Below are 5,432 nucleotides of genomic sequence, written 5' to 3'. Positions count from 1 at the left end.
CAAAAACAAAAAATCCACAAAGTGGATCCAACCCTAAACAATTCTAACAATTAAGCGCGGGTCTAAAGTTTGGCGAATAAATCGATCGTCAACACGAAATCGGATCACCTGCCATCAATTCTGTAACGCCCGTCGTAATTATTTAATTATTTGATGAGTTTTAACATATATTTATATGATTTATATATGCGTGATTTATATGATTTAAGAATTTAAGTAGTTTACATGATTTATAGATAAATTGTGTGATTTTCAAGATTGATGTGAAGTATATGATTTTGTGAAGTTATTATGTTGGTGTGACTTATTTTATTATTAAATAAAATAAGATATGAAAAATAAAATAAAAATATTAGAAGTTGGGCTGTGATGTGAAAAGAGTAAGTTTAGAGGTGAGAAGAGTAATACGAAAAGATAAATAGGGCAAACATAAGTTAGAAACGTTTTTTTTTTACGTGAAACGCTTTTGGAGAAAAGGGAGAAAAGTCAGAAAAGAGGAGAACTAGAAGGAGAGCTGCGATTTCATCATAACCAGGTAAGGGTGAGACTAACCTTCAATATTATTAAGGGTATGATTCTGAAGAATGAATTTAACATGATTAGGTTGAGTTTTTGTGAGAATTGAGAAATTAGGTTTATGACCGATTTGATGATTGAACCATGAAAAGATGTTAGATTGATGCAAAACTTGTATACAGACCTTAAATATTCCTTAGGATGATAATTAGATGTTAATTGGATGATAGAACAAAGGGATTAGGGTTAATCTTATGTTGTTGTTCATAGCTTTGTTGTTTGAGAAATTAGGTCTTTGAATTATGAATTTAATTGTTGAAAGTGCATGAATCTCCCATGAATTGCTGTGTTGAATTGATGTCTAGGTCTTAGAATGATCATAGGCAATGTCCCCTATCAAATTTGGGGTTTGGGTGACTGAAAATTGGGTTTTTGGGGTGAAAAATGGTGTAAAAATCGTAACAGCCTGTGCCAAATCGTACTCCAATATTGTCAAATCGTGCTCCGATTATTTACGAATGAAAATGCTAATTTTGACCTAGAAAATCGTGCTCCGATTTTCCAAATCATACTCCGATTGACAGCATCCCATTGACAGCATCCCCTGTTTCGCGTTCTTGCGTCTTTTTCACCCATTTCTGTTCCGAACTGGCTTTTGGTGTAAACATGAAAGTTGTAGATAATTGTGTTAGCTTTCTAGTGGCTTTGGTTTGGCTGGAAAATGATTTTTAGATCTTAAGATATGATGAAAATACTCTAAGGAGGTCTTAGTGAAATTTTATGAAAACTAACCCAAAACTTATAGATTGTCTCCAAACTTCAAAGCTTGAGTACTATGAGTTTAATTAAGGTGTTTATAAGTATTTAATCTATGTTGTGATGAATCTAACTTGGTTTGATATGTAAGTAATTGATTGATGTATATGTTGCTATTGTTGTTAATAGGTTGGAATATATTATGTGATTATTGTATGTTGTATAATGTCATGTTGCCTATGTCATTCAAGTTGTTATGCCCAAGTTGTGTTAAAGCATATGATGTTGAGGCATTCAAGCACTGTTATAAGTTGTATTTTGCTGTTGTTCAATGCTGTTGACCATTTAAATGTCTTGAAGTTGCATGAGTCGGTCTAAGTTGCAATGATTAAGAAGTTGTCCATAATAATGGAATTTTAAAAGTTGTTCACGATGTTGTTAAGTTGTCTAAGTTGTAGGAAGATTGAGTCCATTGCATACTCATTAAAGATGGGGGCTTGAGGCCTGGCAGCTTAATGCTCAAACTACGTTGGGGGCTTGAGGCCCGGCAGCTTTATGCTCAAACTACGTTGGGGGCTTGAGGCCCGGCAGCTTTATGCTCACATGTTGAAGAGCCTATTTACGCTCATTTATGTTGGGGGCTTGATGCCCCGAATGGTACCACATGCATTTGCATATCAAGAAGTTACGATGATATAAGTTGTTAAGAGTTGCATTTGTCAAGTTGTGCCGCATTGTCGAGTTAAGTGTCGAGTTGGATATGATGTCTGATGATGATTTAAAAAATGTTGTTGATTATGATTTACTGATGATATTTGATCATGAATTGATATTATGCTATGTGATAATGTTTTATGTTGTTAAATGCATTTTGATGAATTATATGTTTAATTTATTGACTGTGAAATCTCAAGCATATTTTGATCGTCGGCCATCAGAAACATCAAGAACGTCCTTGTTTTTCGATGGATATGGAGTGGTCTGAATCACGGTATGATGATAGAAACGACAAAGATGAATCCCATGTGAGGGAGCATAGGAAGAAGAGTGATAAGGAGCATCGGAGAAGAGACAGGGATCAGGCCAACAAGGCTTCTGGGGATACAGAAAAGGATAGAGGTTCCAGAAGAGAACGTAATAGGGTTGCGCAAGAAAAAAAATAGGGTTAAATATAGTAAGGCAAGGGAGAAAGATTATGATAGAGAGAAACATAGGGAAAAAGAACACGAAAGGGATAGAGGTAAGAAGGATCGGCGAAAGGATAGAGACAGTGAAAAGGAAAGGGAGCTGGAGAAAGATAGCGATAGAGCGCGAGAGAAGACAAAGAAGAGGGAGCTAGAGAAACATAGAGATAAAGAATGTAATAGGGATGAGCGTGAAAACGATAGGTCAATGGATAGAGGAAAACGAAAGGCTCGTGAGGAAGATTATGAATTGGCTAATCTTGATGATAAAGTAAACTACCATGAAAAGAGAAATGATGATGTTGGCAAGCATGCTAAGGCTTCAAAACTCAATCAAGATGATGAAGATGGTGAAACATCAGCATACTTGTCATCAAAGGAACATAACTTGAAGATAAAAGAAACAAGGACAACGAAACAGTCTAAAGCTACTTCTGAGATCTCATCACCGGCTAACAAGAGCCGTAAGTTTGAAAAGGAAAGAGTATTGCAGCTCTCAAAGATTTTTGAGGAGCAAGACAACATTGCATTAGAGGGCAGTGACGACGAGGATAAGACCCATCACCTGGTGGGGGCGAAAGTTCTTAATGGCCTTGACAAAGTTGTGGAAGGTGGTTCTGTAGTTCTGACTCTCAGAGATCAGCCTATTCTTGTTGATGGTGATATTAATGAAGACGCTGATATGCTTGAGAATGTGGGAATCGGAGAACACAAACGACGGGATGATGCTTATAAAGCTACGAAAAAGAAATCTAGCAGCATATATGACGATAAGTTCAATGATGTCCCTTCCACGGAAAAGAAAATACTTCCAAAATATGATGATCTGGCTGCTGAAGAGGGTTTAACTTTGAATGAAAGAGGAAGATTCTCAAGTGAAGCCGAAAAGAAACTTGAAGAGCTTCAAAGAAGGTTAACTGGTGTTTCCACTATTAACTTTGAAGACCTTACTTCATCTAGAAAGGTATCATCAGATTACTATTCTCATGAAGAAATGCTTCAATTTAAGAAGCCGAAGAAGAAAAAGTCCTTACGAAAGAAAGATATGCTGAACATTAATGCCCTTGAAGCTGAAGCTGTCTCTTCAGGATTGGGTGTTGATGACCTTGGTTCTCGGAAAGATGCAAAGAGGCAAGCCATCAAATACGAACAGGAAAGATGGACAACTGAAATGAGAAATAATGCTTACCGATCTGCTTATGCTAAAGCAGATGAAGCCTCCAAATTACTTCGTCCAGAACAATCTATGTATGTTATAGGGGAAGATGAAACTCCAGTTTTTGCAGATGATGAGGAGGATCTTCGTAAATCCTTAGAGAAAGCAAGACGACTAACTCTTAAGAAACATGAGGAGAAAGGAGCATCTGGCCCTCAAGCTATTGCCATACTTGCCACTTCAAATCCTAGTAATGAGACTATTGATGATCAAACTGCAGTTAGAGAGTCAAGTGAAAACAAGGTGGTCTTTATAGAGATGAAGGAATTTGTCAGAGAGATGAAGGAATTTGTCAGGGGTCTTCACATCGATGAAGATGCAAGTGAAGATGAAGATGTTATCATGCATGATGACAAAGAAGCAAATGTTTTGGTTAAGGAAAAGAAAGATGAGGCTGGTGAGTGGACTGAAGTTAAAGAAACTCAAAAAGACGAGCAGCTCAACTCAGAAGACAAGGAGGAAATAGTTTCATATGAAACTATATGCGAAGTTTCTCTAGGGAAAGGAATGTTTGGTGCATTGAAACTGTGTAAAGACCAAGGAACACTCAAAGAAAACATTGAATGGGGTGGCAGAAACACAGATAAGAAAAAAAGCAAATTGGTTGGGGTATTGAGGATGAAAGAAGGGAAGCACAAAATAAAAAGGAGATTCACATTGAGAGGACAGATGAGTTTGGGAGAACTTTGACTCCTAAGGAAGCCTATCGTATATTATCTCAAAAGTTCCATGGTGTAGAACCAGGCAAAATGAAGCAGGAAAAGCGTAAGAAGAAATTTCATGAAGAATTGAAATTGAAGCAAATGCAGAGTTCAGATACACCATTGCTATTTGCTGAAAGAATGAGGGAAGTTCAAGCTTGTATGAAGACACCCTATGTCGTTCTCAGTGGTCGTGTTAAACCTGGACAAACTAGTGACCCGAAAAGTGGTTTTGCTACAGTTGAGAAAGATCTTCCTGGAGACTTGACACCTATGCTAGGTTGAGCACTTTCTAGGAATCAAGAGGAAAGCTGGACAGTCAAGCTAGGATACCCCAAAATAGAAGAAATCCTGATTCCTTGGTCTTGTAATATTAAGCATTTCAAGGATGCAACACTACTACTATTTCGTAACATTTTTCCGATAACAGCCAAATGTATGTTACTGATTCATATTAAGTAACACTTTCTTTTTAACATTTATGAAAATATGTTATCGGTTTTTACTAGTTTAGTAGTACTGTTAATTTTTTATAGTAGACCCTTGGAACTTTCTCTCCCACGTTTTTCACCAAAGAAAATCGATCAACTTTTTCTCTCACATGTTCCAATGGAAGTTTCTTTATCTTTCGCTGTGAATTTTCTACATCAAGATCATCATGTAGACCTCATCTTAGGCTTCATTCATCGCAATTATGCCAAGTTTCCCGCGTTAATCACTATGATCGAAACCCTACGTTTTTCTTTGTTAATTGATGTAATGTTCACCTCTTATATCTATGCTCTAATCTAGTTATTTTTGTGATGGATATCTCAAACCTTCAATGGACATGTGCTTACCGTTTTCAATTTTCATATATTCGTAGTGAACTCAGCAGCAGTGAAGAGTATTTTCATAATTTTACTCTCATTCTTGCTGTAATTCGTTACAAAATTTATGTATGCTATGATTATTTATTTTGAGTTGTAGTATCAGTGTTAATTTTTATTTTAACTTTGATTTTCGTTATATTTTGAAGATATTCCATATGGCCAAGAATTTACCCAACGAGTAAAGTTG

At 36.4% G+C, this 5,432-nt stretch overlaps 1 pseudogene; it reads left to right on the top strand.

Moving 5' to 3' along the window:
* The first annotated feature begins 2,237 nt into the window (after positions 1 to 2,237).
* LOC146953302 (SART-1 family protein DOT2 pseudogene) lies at positions 2,238 to 4,702 on the top strand (annotated as a pseudogene).
* The last annotated feature ends 730 nt before the right edge of the window (positions 4,703 to 5,432 follow it).

Source organism: Medicago sativa, chromosome 1 (assembly GCF_051527215.1).
Source record: "Medicago sativa cultivar Bolivia chromosome 1, Bolivia_mono, whole genome shotgun sequence".
In the NCBI taxonomy this organism is placed as follows: Eukaryota; Viridiplantae; Streptophyta; class Magnoliopsida; order Fabales; family Fabaceae; genus Medicago; species Medicago sativa.
Note: the sequence above shows the minus strand (reverse complement) of the source record. Positions and strands in the feature narration are given on the sequence as shown.